Here is a 9,953-nt window from a genome sequence, read left to right as displayed (position 1 = left end):
GGCGTTAAACGCCAGAAATAGGCACCAGCCTGGCATTTAACGCCAGAATTGGCACATAGAGCAATTTTGCTCGCCACTTGGTGCAGGGATGACTTTTCCTTGACACCTCAGGATCTGTGGACCCCACAGGATCCCTATCTACCCCACCACTCTCTCTCTTCTTCACCCATTCACCAATCACCTCAACACCTCTTCCCCAAAAACCCTTCACCTATCAAATCCCATCTTTCTCTTCACCACTCACATCCATCCTTCATAAAACCTCACCTACCTCACCATTCAAATTCAAACCACTTTCCCTCCCAAACCCACCCTCCCATAGCCGAACCCTACCCCTCTCTCCACCCCTATATAAACCCATCTTCACTCCTTCATTTTCACACACACTAAACACTACTTCTCCCCCTTTGGCCGAACCATAAAGCCATCTCCATCTCCTCTATTTCTTCTTCTTCTACTCTCTTCTTTCTTCTTTTGCTCGAGGACGAGCAAACCTTTTAAGTTTGGTGTGGTAAAAGCATTGCTTTTTGTTTTTCCATAACCATTTATGGCATCCCAGGCCGGAGAAACCTCTAGAAAGAGGAAAGGGAGGGCAAAAGCTTTCACCTCCAAGTCATGGGAGATGGAGAGATTCATCTCAAGGGTGCATCAAGACCACTTCTATGAAGTTGTGGCCAAGAAGAAGGTGATCCCTGAGGTCCCTTTTCAAACTCAAAAAAGGTCAACTTTAATCAAAGGTTGGACCAAGTCCTCATGGATATCTGTGTGGAAGGAGCTCAATACAAACAGGAGATCCCACTCATCATGAAATCCCTGAGATGCCTCAAGGGATGCACTTTTCTCCACAAAACTATTGGGAGCAAATCAACACCTCCCTAGGAGAATTGAGTTCCAACATGGGACAACTAAGGGTGGAGCACCAAGAACATTCCATCCTCCTCCATGAAATTAGAGAAGATCAAAGAATCATGAGAGAGGAGCAACAAAGGCAAGGAAGAGACATTGAGGAGCTCAAGCACTCCATAAGATCTTCAAGAGGAAGAACAAGCCGCCATCACTAAGGTGGACCCGTTCTTTAATTTCCTTGTTCTTTATTTTTCTGTTTTTCGAAAAATCATGCTTATGTTTATCTATGTTTGTGTCTTGTGATCATTAGTGTCTTAGTGTCTATGCCTTAAAGTTATGAATGTCCTATGAATCCATCACCTTTCTTAAATGAAAAATGTTCTTAATTGAAAAAGAGAAGAATTGCATGAATTTTAAATTTTATAACAGATTAATTATTTTGATGTGGTGGCAATACTTTTGTTTTCTGAATGTATGCTTAAACAATGCATATGTCTTTTGAATTTGTGGTTCATGAATGTTGGCTCTTGAAAGAATGATAAAAAAGGAGACATGTTACTGAGGATCTGAAAAATCATAAAAATGATTCTTGAAGCAAGAAAAAGCAGTGAATACAAAAAAAAGAGAAGAGGAAAAAACGAAAAAAAAGGAGAAAGAGAAAAAGAAAGAAAATGAAAGAAATAACATTGTGATCCAAGGCAAAAAGAGTGTGCTTAAGAACCCTGGACACCTCTAATTGGGGACTCTAGCAAAGCTGAGTCACAATCTGAAAAGGTTCACCCAATTATGTGTCTGTGGCATGTATGTATCCGGTAGTAATACTGGAAGACAGAGTGCTTTGGGCCACGGCCAAGACTCATAAAGTAGCTGTGTTCAAGAATCATCATACTTAACTAGGAGAATCAATAACACTATCTGGATTCTGAGTTCCTATTGAAGCCAATCATTCTGAATTTTAAAGGATAGAGTGAGATGCCAAAACTATTCAGAGGCAAAAAGCTAAAAGCCCCGCTCATCTAATTAATACTGATCTTCATAGATGTTTTTGGAATTCATTGCATATTCTCTTCTTTTTATCTTATTTGATTTTCAGTTGCTTGGGGACAAGCAACAATTTAAGTTTGGTGTTGTGATGAGCGGATAATTTATACGCTTTTTGGCATTGTTTTTAGTATGTTTTTAGTATGTTTTAGTTAGTTTTTATTATATTTTTATTAATTTTTAGTTAAAATTCACTTTTCTGGACTTTACTATGAGTTTGTGTGTTTTTCTGTGATTTCAGGTATTTTCTGGCTAAAATTGAGGGACCTGAGCAAAAATCTGATTCAGAGACTGAAAAGGACTGCAGATGTTGTTGGATTCTGACCTCCCTGCACTCCAAGTAGATTTTCTGGAGCTACAGAAGCCCAATTGGCGTGCTCTCAACGGCGTTGGAAAGTAGACATCCTGGGCTTTCCAGAAATGTATAATAATCTATACTTTGCCCAAGATTTGATGGCCCAAACCGGCGTTCCAAATCAGCTCAAAACTGCCCGGCGTTAAACGCCGGAACTGGCACAAGAATGGGAGTTAAACGCCCAAACTGGCACAAAAGCTGGCGTTTAACTCCAAGAGAAGTCTCTACACGAAAATGCTTCAATGCTCAGCCCAAGCACACACCAAGTGGGCCCGGAAGTGGATTTTTATGTCATTTACTCATTTCTGTAAATCCTAGGCTACTAGTTCTCTACAAATAGGACCTTTTGCTATTGTATTTTCATCTTTAGATCTTTGAATCTTTTGATCCTTGATCATTTGGAGTCTTTTGATCATGTATTGGGAGGCTGGCCATTCGGCCATGCCTGGACCTTGTTCTTATGTATTTTCAACGGTGGAGTTTCTACATACCATAGATTAAGGTGTGGAGCTCTGCTGTACCTCGAGTATTAATGCAATTACTATTGTTCTTCTATTCAATTCAGCTTGTTCTTATTCCAAGATATTCATTCGCACTCAAGAACTTGATGAATGTGATGATTATGTGACGCTCATCATCATTCTCACTTATGAACGCGTGCCTGACAACCACTCCCGTTCTACAAGCAAACAAGGCTTGAATGTTTATCTCTTGGATTCCTTAATCGGAATCTTCGTGGTATAAGCTAGAATTGATGGCGGTATTCAAGAGAATCCGGAAGGTCTAAACCTTGTCTGTGGTATTCTGAGTAGGATTCAATGATTGAATGACTGTGACGAGCTTCAAACTCCTGAAGGCTGGGCGTTAGTGACAGACGCAAAAGAATCAATGGATTCTATTCCAACCTGATTGAGAACCGACAGATGACTAGCCATGCCGTGACAGGGTGCGTTGAACATTTTCACTGAGAGGACGGGATTGTAGCCACTGACAACGGTGATGCCCAACATACAGCTTGCCATGGAAAGGAGTAAGAAGGATTGGATGAAGACAGTAGGAAAGCAAAGAGACGGAAGGGACAAAGCATCTCCATTCGCTTATCTGAAATTCTCACCAATGAAATACATAAGTATCTCTATCCTTGTTTTATGTTTTATTCATATATCATCCATAACCATTTGAATCTGCCTGACTGAGATTTACAACGTGACCATAGCTTGCTTCATACCAACAATCTCCGTGGGATCGACCCTTACTCGCGTAAGGTTTATTACTTGGACGACCCAGTGCACTTGCTGGTTAGTTGTGCGAAGTTGTGAAATTATGTTTATACCATGGTATTGAGCACCAAGTTTTTGGATTCATTACCGGGGATTATTTGAGTTGTGAAAAGTAGTGATCACAATTTCGTGCACCAACCGTGCAACGTTTAACTGTGGGGAAGGATCCGCAATTTTTGGGACGTAAATTTCATTTTCTCAACACTTTGCATTATTCTTTAGTTTTTAGTAGTTATGCTTTCTTGTGAATATTTGTTGATATTTCATTACATTGCAATTCGCTTAGTTTGCTTGTATATATCTTAGCTTGCTTATTGTAAACCCCGGTTAAATTAGTAGATAATTAGTCAATAAATTAGTTTTTAATAAGGAGGATTATAAATGTAAATATTATACCAAATTAGGATAGAGCTCATCGAAACGAGAATTTTGATACCAATTTCAAAAAAATCGGTCCAAGATTGGACCGAACGGGTCGAACCGGTTGAACCGGACCCGAACCGGGCTGTCGGTCCAACCGGACCAACTCATTAAAAGAAGCCGAACTCCTTTCTCTCCCTCATTTGGATGCAGCAGCGTGAAACATTCCAGGGAGGGGAGAAAGCTTCCATAAGGTTACAGTAAACTTCCGATCCCCGTAACTTCTCCGTCCGAGTTTCAATCGCTGCACCGTTTGCGGCCACACGTTCATCGCGTCGAGCTCTACATTTCTATCGGAATAATTTCACTGGTAACTTGTTTAATCACTCTCAGCCTTCTCTTCCCCCAATTTTCGAATTTTAAGTGGGAATGTTGAATTTCTTTGATTTCTGATGTTTTAGGATCCAATTAGCTTGAGGAAAACGTTTACTCTTGCTTATGTGAAGCTTGGGTAAGGTGAGGATACGATAATTTTATTTTAATTTCATTGAATTTGAGCTTTGAGTATTAAATTGGATGTATATGTGTTATGAATGTGTATTAGGTTGTGAATAAATAATTGGAGCTTGAAATTGTGAATACTGGAACTTGGAGGAAGCGGATTAGTTGAAGTTTTGAGGGCTGTGTTCTTTTAGGAAAATTGTCTTGGAATAATACTTGGGAATCGGCTAAGGTATGGTTTAGGTTTCTTGCATTTAATATATAATGTTCTGTGAAAACTTAGGCTAGATGACCATAGGATAAGTTGGAATGCGGGTGTATGTTTAATGTTTAGTAATTTTTCGATGAATATATTTGGTTGAAGTTTATTGGATAATTAGTTATTAATTTTGGATGGTGAATGTTATTATTGATGAACATGGTTAGTTTGGTGCTTGTTGATTAACTAATAATTTGGTGAATTATTGATTTGAGGTATCTTGTGTTAGAAGCCTAGGATTAGTGAACTATGATCCTTAGTTGAATTTTTGGTTGTTGGATTTGAATATTGTATGAGTATAATTGTTGATCTGAGGTAGATTTATTGTGGTGACTGTTATGATGATGAGGAAGGGTGTGTTGAATTGAAAAGAAAGCAGGTTTGGACACGTAAAGGGTGGCAAAGTCCGAGTTTTAGAGGAGGTGCTGCCAAAATTTTATAAAAATTAGAGATTTTGTTTATATGATTATCTAAAAAGATTTAGATTCAAAGATTATATGGTTTGAATTAGAGTTATTAAGAAAATAAGTATGTTTTAAGTTTGAAGTTTGATTCTTAGAAAAGAATGAATTATGTTTTGAATTGGAACTATTGATGGACGAAATGAGAGGTGTGATATCGAAGGATAAGGATTGAATATGTTTAACGTATGATGATGAATGAGATGCAATTGAGAATGATGTGGATGTTAATGAATTATAATTGAATTATTTATATGGCTTATGAATTTGAATAATCTGAGATACGAGGTTCCCTGGATAAAGTGCCGTGACTTGCCACCACGTGTACCAGGTAGAAAACTCGATACTCTGTTAACCCTACGACATAAGTGTGACCGGGCACTATATAAATTCCCGGGAATGTTACCCCCATTGAGCAATATTGATTATTTGAGATAAAGCTATGCATAGACTCTTGGGGATGCACGTCGGGGGACAGTCTAAGGACAATTCAGACTTGTCGGGTTGGCTGGATAACCGACAGATGAGCCTCATCAGCCATAGGACAGGCATGCATCATATGCATACTATTTGAACTACTTGCTTGTGCATTAACTGGGTGTGCCTAAATGTATCTGCTATGCTAAATGTATATTTGTTACTTGCAGTACTTGTAACCTTCCTGTGCTTGCTTTATCTGTTTGTTTGTCTGTGAAATCCTGATGGAGATGGAGGTATGGAGGAATGGCAATATGAGATTTAGGTTTAAGGTTAAGTTAAATCAGGTTTACATATTCTTAGAAAACCACCTTTTATGGCTTCTGTTTAATACTTTAAGCTCTACAAACTGAGTGTCGGCGTTCTAGGATTGCCTCTGGCATTTCCAGGACCTTATATATTATGTGTGTGGCACCTTTACCATACTGAGAACCTCTGGTTCTCATTCCATACTATGTTGTTGTTTTTCAGATGCAGGTCGAGAGGCATCTCGTTAGGCGTCTGGACTCTTGAAGCGGAGTGGTTACTGGGTTATTTTGTTATGTTATGATGTATATATATGTACTTAGCTTTCTCTCCACATAACTTATTCTTTTTGATCCTCCTAGAGGTGTATGGAGAGGCAGAATTTTGTTTATGTACATTTAGGTTTTGGATATGTATATATATATGTATATATGGGTGTATATTCTCCGGCCAGTCTTGACTTCGCAGGCTGAGTCAGGAGCTCGTTATTTTGTATCTTTGACTCTCTGTTCTTGTTTTGGGTTTCTTTACACTTGACAGCTGTAGCTTTCTTAGCATGCAAGTTAACTCATTTCTCGAGTATTGCGCTTTTATATTCGCGATTTTTATTTCCTCTATTCTTCAAGGCTCCTAGCATATTATAATTCTTCTGCTATTATAAATATACATTTTATTTTAGAGGTCGTAATACCACACCACCTCTGCTTTACGACTTAAGCATAAAGCTTAGTGTGGTAGGGTGTTACACTTATAGCTTTATAGTAGTAAATATTTGCATGTTACCTAGTATAGGAAATAAGTTTGGTAAAACAACAAAGAATTTTCAAGAAATACCTTTTAGGGTGTTCCATTGATTAGATTTGAAAACTTGTTTTTGAACTTTCTTGAAGTACTATTTGTCATGGAACATAGAAAAGCGCTTGAATAAAACACCAAGTGAGATTTTAGCTTTAATTGTGCGGTTGCACATTTTCAACCACAAATTTTATTCTTGTGTGTTATACTCCTTTCATGATTGTAATCTTAGATTTGCTTAAATCTTTATGTCCTATATTTGATGTTTCGAATGCATTTAGTATGATTGAGGCCATTTTTTTTGAAATTGAACTCACTAAACCATATGGCCAACCCTTACATCTACTTTTGTAAACCACTTTTGAGCCTTTAATTCTCTTTTTGTTCTAATTTTAAGCACATGCATCATTCACCCTAAGTGAAAGACCATTATGTCCTTGAATTGTATCTTTGATTAGCTTGGATTTGAAGAGTGTGTGTTAACCAAGTGTGGGGAGAATTTACAAAAAAATATTGGTAGTTAGTTTACTTTGGGTGTTCATTGAGAAAAAATTGAAAAAATGGGTAAACACTTATGCATTTATACTTAAAACATATGCATCTCTTTTTAATGCTAAAAACAAATTTTGGTGTACATACTTTGTTTATTAAAAAAAAGAGAAAGGAAAAGAAATGACAATAATAATAAAAATAAAGGATGTATATGTGGTTGAATTAGAAAGAAGATGCATGAGTGAATATGAGAAAAAGAGATGAATGGGAAGTTATGTTGTTCTCTTTTGTGTACATAGGTTGATATAAGATTATGTGTGATACTTGAGCTAATCAAAGATCCAATCTATTAGCCCACTTAACCATATTAATCCTACCCTTACCCTAGCCCCATTACAACCCACAAAAGTCCTCATGATATTTGTATTCATTCATCAAGTATTTGTTGATTGTTAGATGACTAGCAAATCCTAGAAAACATGATTAAAGGAGCATTGAGTGATTAAGCCCTAAACACTGAGCGACTAGAGTGTATACATATCCGGTGAAGGCTTCGATCGCTCAATTCTATGTTTCCATAGCTTATTTTATGTCTTCTTGCAAGTTGTTGAAAGCAATTTTTGAAAATTTTAAATCAAATCTTTGGACATTGATCATATTTCTATATTTTCTTTGCCTTGGCCCTAAAGCTTACTTTGGATTGATTGAGATTCTTTTGTTTGTTTTTGTCAAAATCAATAGGAACCATATTATAGATATAGGTAAAATTTTGCATAGTTGCATGCATGTAGGTAGATGCATTGAATAAATTGCTTGCCCTTTTTCCCTTCTCCTTTGATTATGATTAGCATGAGGACATGTTATTGTTTAAGTACAGGAAAATTGATGAATCCATATTTGATGATAAATTTTGGATTGATTTGAGTGGATTTCATCATATAAACCCACATTTATACATTCAAATAGCATACTTTTGTGTTCTCTCCCTAAGTTGAGCTTAATTGTGAAAATATGCTATTTTTGCCTAATTTAATCAATTTTATCCCACTTTCATCCCATTCGATACCTTGATGGTTTTGATGAGTGGTTTTAGGTATAATAGGTAGGAATGGCTTGATGAGAGTGGAGGAGAAGTATGCAAGAGGGAGAAAACATGAAGAAAACAAAGGAGAAGCACACATTGGAGTGTGCGTACGCACAACCTGCTATGCAAACGCACAAGAAGCACAACAGCATGTGTGTGTGCACACACACAAGTGAAAGATTAGCAAGTGTGCGTACGCACACAACCCTGTGTGTACGCACAAGTCCCAGCACGTGACTCATTTATTGCAAATCATTGGGGACGATTTCTGGGCCTCCAGAGCGCAGTTTTGGACTTTCTGAATCTGATTGAATGCTATATCAAAGGGGGCCTCATTCCATGTCAAGGGGGGAGAAATTAGGGGTATTTTAGCATCATGTAGGTCATTTTCTAGAGAGAGAATCTCCTCCTTCTCTCTAGAAACTAGAGTTTTAGTTTAATTTCTTTGTATTTTCTCTTTATAATTCTTGTTTTCATTTAGTTTCTTCTACCTTTCTTTGTTCTATTGTCTTAATTTTCTTATGTTATCTTGTTAATTTTCTTATGTTATCTTGTTAATTTCTCATTTTTGTTACTTTTTATGTTTATGAGCAATCTTGTTATTTTGATTTCCATTCAATGCAATTTATGTTTTATGTTCCTTTATTGTTTAATTTAGTTGTTATTGTTGTTTTTCTTACAATTGGTAGTTGTAGATTTTATTATTTCTTGTTATTTTATCATGTTTTATTTTCATGCACACTAAGTATTTGATAAAATGCTTGGCTTAGTTTTTGTATAGTTTTTCACATTCTTGGTTGGAAAATTGGGTAATTAGGTGAACGTAAGTGGTGGATGTCCATTCTACATTATGTGAGGATTGTTAATTGATTTGGTTTCCACTAACTCTAAGCCTTCCATTAATAGAGTTGGCTAGGACTTGTGGATTGGGACTAATTATGCCCTTTTGACTAATTCTCGATGTTAGGATTGACTAATTGGGATTAATTCTACACAATTACCATGTTTGTGGTCCATGACTAGGATAGGGATCTTTAATTCCCCAATTCTTGCCAAGAGCCCTTTTTAGTATTTGAATTCCCTTTTTATTGCTTTAATTGCTTTCATTTAATTTATTGCATGCATTTTTATTTTATTGTCATTTATATTTCTTGCCTCTTATAATCAAAATTCTGCATAGCCAATAATAAAAACATTTCATTACAACTTCTAGGGAAGACGACCCGGAACTTAAAATCTCCTGGTTATTTTGTATTGGATTATGACATCTTGTGATTTAAAATTGAGTGAGCATTACTTGTTGGCTTGGAACTATACTTACAACGCGGATCTTATTTTGTGAAAATTCCAAGCCGACGGTTTTACTTATTTCAGCCTTCCTCCGACAAAAGTGCTTTGAATAGGTGAAATTAAATCTTCCAATACTTTCTTCATTCTCTGTACTAAGATTCGCGATATGATCTTGTAAATAAAATTGCAACAACTGATGGGTCTTAATTGGTTCAAATTCTCTGGTTGATTAACTTTTGGAGCAAGAACCACTATGGTCTAACTGATTTCTTGCGGTAAAACACCTGTTTCAAAAAGATAATTCACCGCCGTATAGACATCCTCCTTCAAAATATCTTAGTGTTTCTAATAAAAGATCCCATTCAATCCATCTGGGCCTAGCTCTTTTAAATCTCCCATGCTAAAAACTGCTTCCTTTATTTTCTTTTTAGTTACCGCTTTAGTAAGTTTTATGTTTGTGTCCATA

General features: G+C 36.7%; 1 long non-coding RNA gene across 1 annotated transcript; it reads left to right on the top strand.

Annotated features, from left to right (window-relative positions):
- The first annotated feature begins 4,340 nt into the window (after nucleotides 1-4,340).
- LOC130962051 (uncharacterized) lies at nucleotides 4,341-6,379 on the top strand. The gene is made up of 3 exons (XR_009079701.1): nucleotides 4,341-4,398; nucleotides 4,487-4,615; nucleotides 6,052-6,379. It is a non-coding gene; the product is annotated as an uncharacterized LOC130962051 (long non-coding RNA).
- Nucleotides 6,380-9,953: the final 3,574 nt, after the last annotated feature.

Source organism: Arachis stenosperma, chromosome 2 (genome assembly GCF_014773155.1).
Source record: "Arachis stenosperma cultivar V10309 chromosome 2, arast.V10309.gnm1.PFL2, whole genome shotgun sequence".
NCBI classification, from domain to species: domain Eukaryota; kingdom Viridiplantae; phylum Streptophyta; class Magnoliopsida; order Fabales; family Fabaceae; genus Arachis; species Arachis stenosperma.
Note: the sequence above shows the minus strand (reverse complement) of the source record. Positions and strands in the feature narration are given on the sequence as shown.